This window comes from Triticum aestivum, chromosome 1B (genome assembly GCF_018294505.1).
Source record: "Triticum aestivum cultivar Chinese Spring chromosome 1B, IWGSC CS RefSeq v2.1, whole genome shotgun sequence".
NCBI lineage: Eukaryota > Viridiplantae > Streptophyta > Magnoliopsida > Poales > Poaceae > Triticum > Triticum aestivum.
The window spans coordinates 4,233,127-4,242,006 of NC_057795.1; the positions used below are offsets into that span (position 1 = coordinate 4,233,127).

The 8,880-nt window shown below is 46.9% G+C and overlaps 1 protein-coding gene and 1 pseudogene across 1 annotated transcript in view; one reads left to right on the top strand and one right to left on the bottom strand.

The window, feature by feature from the left end:
* The window catches only part of LOC123102700 (vacuolar protein sorting-associated protein 60.1), a 69,013-nt gene that overhangs the window by 12,320 nt on the left and 47,813 nt on the right, over positions 1-8,880 (bottom strand). The gene's annotated exons all lie outside the window — the stretch shown is intronic.
* LOC123083030 (flavin-containing monooxygenase FMO GS-OX-like 8) lies at positions 308-4,047 on the top strand (annotated as a pseudogene).

An 8,880-nucleotide genomic window follows, 5' to 3' on the forward strand; every position in this document is an offset into this window, starting at 1 on the left:
CTTGTAAACGAGAACGCAATTAGTAGATCCATGTATACAAGCATCGCACGATGCAACAGCACTATCTTGCCTCTAATATGTACAGTGGATGAAACGGGCAAAAAGGAAGATCATGCAGATGAGCAAGAAAACAACAACAACAAGCCCTACAACGTTGTTGGGGGTGTTGAATGCATATGTAGAGGATAAACTAGTACTACATCATGCATGTTTCTTCTTCTACGCCGGAAAAAATCTAAAGAATATGCTTCTTCCTCAAAATTCATGCATCCTTTTCCTATCTTCTGTAGTTTCATTTTCAAGGAACATGCCATTTAGTCCTGTTCTCCTCAAAATTACAAAGGTAATTAAATACAAAGCATAAACGAGAGAAAGATAAGAGATACTTACACGTCCGAGTGAATCTACCACCTTGTTCAGTTTTCAATTGTTGACTACCAAGCTACAACTGGCCCTACCACTTTATTCCAGGAATTGCTTTTGTGGGATTTAGCTAGGCTGTGGAAGAAAGGAACAACAAAGGGCAGGTAATTAGTGAGAGAACAATATTTAGATACTTGTACACATCCGAGTGAATATATTTCCGAAAAGGCATTTAAGAAGATCAAAACTAATTGATCTTAACATCTTATAGTTGATTCTTCATACTCTGAGCAACATGGAAAGAGTACAAGAAAATCCATTGACATGCTTTCTATAATTCTTTCTTTTTTCTCGTGAACACCGAGCGTCGCCCAACCGTAAATTTGCTATATGGTCGAGACTATGAAAAAGAGAAGCAACCCCAGCAAGGCACATGAAAGGCCAAAATGATGGTACTAGTCGAGGACGAGTTTCCCTTCGCATTTTATCTTGCAAACCATATTTACCGTGTCCTCTCTGCCTGTCTTCTGGTCGGCCGGTGTAGTGTCGCGACCTTTGCCTTCTTATTGGAAGCAGGCATCTTCGAGGTACTTCCCAGGCCACCGCGAGGTGTACCTCTACCTCAAGGACTTCTGCGATGCCTTCGGGCTCATGGAGCTCGTCAGGCTCAACATCAGTGTTGTGCGTGTTGCCTTGGCGCCGGCTCCGACTCCGACGCGGCAATGGACGGCGAGCTCCGTCGATCTCGGCAAATGCAATGGTACCGAGGAGGAGGAGGAGGTCTTCGATGCCGTTGTCGTGGCCAATGGCCACTACTCGCAGCCAAGATTACCAACTATCAAAGGCATGCAAGTGTGGAGGGGGAGGCAGATGCACAGCCACTCATATAGGGTGCCGGAACAGTTCCGCGACGACGAGGTGGTGGTGGTGGTGGGGTGCGGCCTCAGCGGTATGGACATCGCCATGGAGGTCCGCGGGGTCACCAAGGACGTGCATCTTGTTGCCAAATCGATGGAGGAGGTAACCCAAGGGCTCGCCAAGGTGCTCGCCAAGCATAGCGCCAGCCTGCACCTACAACTTCACGTACGTACTCTACTACTCCCTCCGTCCCATAATATAAGAGCGTTGTTGGCACTTAGAGTATGTTCATTCCGTACACTTATTGCTCGAGTGAGTCATGTCGATCTCCACTCCACATGCCTGCATGCACGAAATGATTGATCCGTACATCTGGCAACGTTAGGTGGAGCGCCTGTGCCCGGACGGGCGGGTGGTGTTCGGCGACGGCTCCAGTGTCCTTGCCGACACGGTCATCTACTGCACAGGGTACAATTACGCTTTCCCGTTCCTGGATACCGAGGAGCGGTCACTGTCGACGACAACTGTGTGGGCCCGCTGTTCGAGCACGTGTTCCCGCCGACACTGGCGCCATCGCTCTCCTTCATCGGCATACCCAAAAAGGTACGTGAACCTGTAGGAGAGAGCAAGTTAGGGATGTTGCATTAGTACGCCTTTTCTTTCCGGCACGTACCAAAACCATAACTGCATTTATATGGTATGAAGGTATTTGCTCCTTGGTTCTTCGAGGCTCAAGCGAAATGGGTGGTGCATGTGTTATCTGGCAAGAGGACGCTGCCGCCGGAGGAGGAGATGATGCGATCCGTGGAGCAGTTTTACCACGCCAGGGATATCGATGGCGTGCCCAAGAAGTTCACCCACGACGTCAGCTTGTTTGACATCACGGTATTACTCACAAATAGTAACGGCGTTAGTGGATTTTTGCTTTGCCCGAGGACGAATGTGGGGGGTGAAGTGAATAGCAAGATTTTTTCTTTTTTTTTTAGAAAAGGAGGATGACCCCCGGCCTCTGCATCTGGGCGATGCATACGGCCACTTTATTAATTATTCTCACAAGACCTTACAAAATCATACAATAGAAAGACTAAAGCCGCCGTCTAAGCAACAGACTGTCGCTACACCTATCCAGTTGATGAAGGGACGCAGATAGCCTGGGCCTAATACCAAATAGACATCGCAGCCAAGCCTAACAACTAAGACCTAAGACCCCAACCTAGCCACTTGCCGGGTCTGGGGCACACACTGGTTCGGCATGCTCTCAGAGGCCGCCGCCGCCAACTGCCACCGCTCCATCTTCAGAACTGTACTGATGCATCAACCTTGCTCGGCCCAGCTATCGTCGACGCCACCACGGCGCCTAACGACACCTCCTCCCTGCGCGCAAACAGCCGAACACGTCGCGTTCGCCACTGATACACCTCAACGCCATGCTGCCAAGTACCACCAGCCGACACAGATTGAAGCCCTTGGAGGATCTGTCGTGCGTAGCACCTGCCGACCAGGCATGACAAAGCATACCACCTGTCGGTCAGGCATGACTTGACATCTCTACCGAAGCTCCGTGCAAGACGAAGCCGCTCTACCTCCTGCCTCTGACTTCCATCGCTGCTCCACAAAACGATGCTCCCAGGAGAGAAACGATACCGCAGTGCCGCCATCGTCCGGCCTGAAACACCAGATCCTAGGGTTTCCTCCGGAGCAATACGAGTGGGTCGACGGTAGTCACATGATGATGCCTTCATCAAGGTAACGACGTGGAACGCCGCCATCGCCCGCCGTCGGCTCGGCTTTCACTGGCAACTACGTCTCTCTGACTCGCAGCTGGTGCCAGATGATGGATCCCGAGATCCGAACACCCAGCCTCAGGCCGACCACCTCTGATGGAAGAGATGACCACCACCGCAATGAATAGCAAGATGACGAGCGTTAACTACGCTCATGCCGAGGCTAGACCTCGCGAAGACGGGGACGATGCTGCGACTGGCAGCAAGCTACAACGTCTCAGGCGGAGACAAGAAAGCAAGTTGGCAGGTGCGATTCTTGGGGTTATAAGGGTCGTCGAAGTTTCTGCACATTGCCAGTGCTTACATAAGTGGTCGTGGCGACGGCAAGCATCGGCGGTGGGGAGGTGGCGCACAACAGTGCCCACCGGCGGGAGACAGCCAGAGGATGTAGAGGCATGCCGATGGGGCTAGGCCGGTTGGCGGCACGTGGAGTAGGAAGGAGGGGGAGGAAGAAGATAAATAATACATGATATGTTTCCGGTCGTTGGATGAAGATCTAGTGGTCCTGGTGGAAAATGATTTAACGCAGAAGCTTTTCTCATGTGACTTGGTAAGAGGCAGCCCCATAGTAACCACTATATAGAATGTGTTCGAGCATCTCATATGTTCTCATGTACTAGCCTACAAAAAGTCTTATATTTAGGTACGGACGGGGAGTACCTATCTAATTAATTAGGGCTGAGGGGGTCTACACAGGTCAACCCTAATATTACGGGAGGAGGGATTTTCGTAGGATATGTTGAAAGTCTTGCTAGGTATTTTTTTTTACTCCTAATATATTGTTTCTTCCTTTGGTCTGCAGTACATGAATGAGTTCGGTGGTAAGTACTGCGACTTTCCAGGTGTGGAGAAATGGCGTCAAGAACTGCTGATGTCGACGCTCGCCAACATGGTAGACAACCTCGAGACCTTCCGCGACGACTACCAGGACAGCGACTCCATCCGCAAGGGTGTGGAGGAGTGGCATTTGTCGGCACCGCAGGCCCAAGCTGCTTCTACTACGAAAAGGCAATCCCTTGGTCTTCTTGAACAAGCACAGTGATCCATCACGCACCATATGCAGCGCCTTCCATCCCATAAAAATGTCTGTGTTCCAGGCTTCCGCAATCCTTTGGTTTTATTTTGTTTAGCACTTTGTTTATGGGATCCTAGTGACCCTAAGATTTTGTTATTTTATTTTTAATAAGATGGATGCATGCATCGATTGATACAGAGGCCACGAGTTTTGCCTCCTTTTTCAAAAAGAAGGCTTCCACGATCATCATCGATATATCTATTTCGTTTTCATGAACAGTGTCACGGACGCCTTATAAGTGCAATGTTTGATTTTGTAGTGAATTACTAAGTTGTAAACGCATCGTATGTAATCAAAAGAACATGTTCCCGGATTGTTAAACAATTGACTTTGTGATGATAAATCAACATTGCCCACTAGGATCTGTAATGCTAGGACCCCGTATATGTTATATAAGCCAGGGATCGGGCTCGTCGTAGAATATATCATACAATACCCTGGTATTCACTTGTATTTTGTACACAACACTATTGAGATATACACGAGCGGGAGTAGGTTATTATCTCCACTATGAGAGCATAAACCTAGGTAAAACCTTGCCTCCTGTTACCATCCATCATATTTGCCTTCCCGGGGTACCCTACTGAGGGGTATCGGAATCTACTCCGACAGTGAGTGATGACCGTGTATTTCTTATACGGTGGCAACTTGGTTTTTACTCATAATCAAATGTAACTTTTTCCCATTTTAGTACAAAGTCTTTTTCTTTTTGAAATTAAAAAGATTGTGCTCATAGGGATAGGTTGTGGGTGTGTGTTTATAGAGATGAGTGCATGCGCGTCTATATGAGGAGATGCGTTTGTACTGTGTATGTACGAGTCGTCGATTCCCTACCCTAGCCACCGCCACCACCAGGCGACTAGGGAGGCGATCTCTTTCCTCCGATCTCCACCGGCCAGGGCGCTGGCCCCCTCTCCCTTTGGCCGCTGCTCCGGTGGCAGGAGGGAGTGGGGACCCTGTTCCTCTGCTCTGTAGTTAGGTTTTGAATTTATAGGTCGTAGTGCGTCGTTGGGGTGGTGGGAGCGGCGCCTGGACGAATAAATCTGCATCAACTCCACTTCCACACCGGCGGTGCCCTTCGTGGCAGCGTCTCGGAGTTAATGGCATCGTGTCTCTGCCGATCCCTCAGATCGGCAGCGTTAGGGTTTATGGATGGTGTTGGTCAGGCGGCGGCGGCGACTCCATCAGGTGTGGCTCTCCTTCTGCTCTATCCCCGTTACCGTGGAGTTGTCTCCGATGTCATGGTGGAGCAGGGAGGTTTTTTCATTCAGGAGTACATGCAGGCGGTTGTGTATGCAAGTGACAGCTGGAAGATGAAGTATCTTGTGTTGGGTCTATGGTCGAAGGCTGGGCGTCTCCGGGGACATGTTGCCCCGGTCTAATTCTTTCAACGACTATGGTTTTGCTTCTGGCAAACTACTTTGGAGGTCTGTAAAGCTACTTATCAGCGACGGAGCCGCATCGAGTTTGGGTGAAGAGGTGATCTGTCTTTTTACCCCTTGGTCGCCACTTCAGTGATGTCGAAGGAAAGGGACATGCGCTGGTATTTTGCATAGGATTTTTCTATCTTTTCAGTCATATATGGTTGGTGCTTGCATGCCTTGTAACTTGATCTTTATTCTATATAAATGAGACATGTATTGCCATGCAAAAATCTAAGGTCTTGTCTCTATTTTTTGAAAAATAAATAAATTGTGAGGGCCAAGAAACAAACTCCCCTCTTTACCGGCAGGCGCAGCCTCCCCATCATCTCCACCGAAATCGATCGGCGGAGTGACGGCGACGACAAGTCGTGCGCACCTGCGTCCGCCGCCTGGACCGGAGTAACTCGATGACGGGCGGCGGGTACAACCGGCAGAAGCCTCAGACAACCTGGGCAGCAGCCTCCCGACGGCCTCCAGCTGCAGAGCACGCCGACCGCGACCGAGCTGGGCAGCCTGTTGCCTCGGGTCCCAACTGGAGGTGAGGTACTGTACTGATCCTTTAAGTCCCTCTCTTCTCTTCAGGCATGCTCGCACGCATTCGCACATGTAACTTCCATCCATGTACTCTGTTGCACATCATCTGTTTGTTAAAATCCATCCACGATTTTCATTCTCACTGTTGTTATTTGGATGCATACCGCCGCTTGTTTGTTGAATCACCCTTTGCTTGTCATATACTGGACGGTGAGCAATGCTACATCATTGCCAACGCCGCTCATGACGTGGTGCACGATCGCCATCACCAATGGCAGAACCTAGCTGTATGTAGAAAACAGTTGGTCACAATTACAGAATCTATTACTAGGACACATGATTTCTCAATGCAATAACATGCATATGAAAATTTAATTTTTGGCCAGATTCCTAGATTCCAAGCACGTAGTACGTTAGTTAATAAAATCATTGGCATGACTAAGCGCAGATTAGTTCGTTTGTTTGGGGAATACCGTCTTTCCGCGTTCGATCAATGTGCTTCCATGTGCATCACCCGTCGGTGAAGTCAAACAATGCATGTTTCCCTGCAAATCACACTTCTCTAGATAACATAGCACTTACTCTCCTGTTAGCTTGTCCCGTAGTGAATCTAGCTAGCTAGTTGACCAACTATGGTGTCATAGCGCTGAGCATCTGTCGACCCCCATGTTAACATGCTACTTGGTGTGATTCGTTCAACAGTTTGATGCATCTAGCTGCTCCATGTACGGGTAAATCATAGAATTTTCTTTAGGGTTCATTTGTACTCGAATCCATAGAAATAACTGACATGCACTTCAAATTGCCCTCTAATATTGGCTGTTCAAATTCAGACAGCGGGGCCATCAAATCTATTTTGACCATGGACCAAAAAACTCCTGATCAAAATGATGAAGGTAAACTACCTGGACCAGTGGCTGTTGTAGCGTAACGAGCGAAGCTACCCAAATTTCTTCCTCGGTAAAAGCCTCTCCAAGAAAGCATTTCTCAATCATTAGTTGTCTTTCGAAGAACCTTTCTAAATCTTTTACCATGTCATTATTTATTGGAGAGTAAGAACTGGCCATGAGGATGAAGAGAGTAGTCATTATTCGTTTGAATGAATATGTTTCACGCTGGAGCTATGTGCTTGCATGTGCTCCATCCAACGGCTCAGTCAAGTCAAGTTGGATCGATGCAGGTCCCAAGATGCTTATGCACAACTTGGTGCGGATTCCTCGGGCCATCATGTTAATTAACTGAGCGTGGTGCTGATTCCTCGGATCAACCGATGGAGTAGCTAGTTAATTAATTCCCCTACCCAACTCTTGTCACAGCTGAGCTGGATACTGTACTAGACTTGTTTGTTTAGCAGAACTTTGAATCTGATGTAGATGTAGACTAGAGGCATCATGGTAAATGTTAGAAATGGTAACTTTGACTGGTGGGAAAAAAGAGGTACTCCCTCCGTTTTTATTTTCTTCGCGTATTAGCTTTGGTCAAAGTCAAGCATTCTAAAGTTTGACAAAGTTTATAGACAAAAATATTAGCATATACACTAACAAATCAATACCATTAGATTCATTATTGAATGTACTTCCACATCATATAGATTTGTTATGGTAAATATTTATATTCTTTTCTATAAATTGGGTCAAACTTTAGAAAGTTTGACTTTGGTCAACTCTAATATGCGGAGTAAATAAAAACGGAGGGAGTACCTTGTAGACATGTACATCTTGTAGGGCGATAGACTGGAGGCACCTTGGTAGATGTCAGAAGTCGTAACATTGAAGTAGAGGAAAAGGAGGTAGGTTTTTATTTTGTCAAAACTATTTTTTACTCCCATAGTTTGAAAATATAGTGGATATAGATTTTGTCTTAAGTCTAACTTTGTAAAGTTTAACAAAGTTATAGAGAAAAATGTCACAAATAAATATCATTAGACACATCATGAAACATATTTTGATGTTGTGTTTATTTGGTATTATAGGTGTTGATATTTTCCTCTATAAACTTGGTCGAGCTTTACGAACAAGGACCAGCAAAATATGCATGCATATTTTTAGAACAGATGGAGTATAACTGATGGAAATTCAAAATTATAAAAATAATTAATTAGTTAATCGGCATACGCAACACTCACATAGGTAAATAAACCACTGCCATAATCTGTCAGTGAAGTCAAACAATACGTCCCTGCAAATCACACGTCTCTAGGTGCCATATACTGTGTACTGCTGTGGACGAATTGTGTTTCTGTATCACTGATCATCTGTTGATCTGTGGCAGTTCAACAGTTCGATGCATTCAGCTGCCCCACGTTCGGGTAACGTGAGGGGACAGGCTCCACTGATCGGCCAGATTATCAACAAGTATCATAGGACCTTCGTCTAAGTCTTCTCATGAGACTGACAAGCCTAGCATGTTTAATTAGGGTCTTCTTTTCGACAAAAGGGGATATATTAATATCATGGAGATACCAATTTCATCCTGTCACTGTATCAACAAGATGACCAAAGACATCACGGATACACACAACCAAAAAAAAAACTAAACAGAACAGAAGGAAAAAAGACCCTGCCATGGTGATGAATCACTAGCATCCGCAGCACTCTAACCGCCACCGAAGAATACACCCATAATACAAAAAAAGTTCTCCAGAAGCAACGCCTGCAAGAAGAAAACAATGCACAAGCGTTGCCGTTGCCAATCCATATAGATCTCTGATGGAGAAGAGTGGAACTCGTCAGCGGCCAGATCCAAGAGGTCACATCCAATAGAAAGACGACGTGGTGGAAGGAGAGCCCAAGGGCCATTGGACCAGGCACTCAACGCGCTGTGCACCACCATAGTTGCCCCC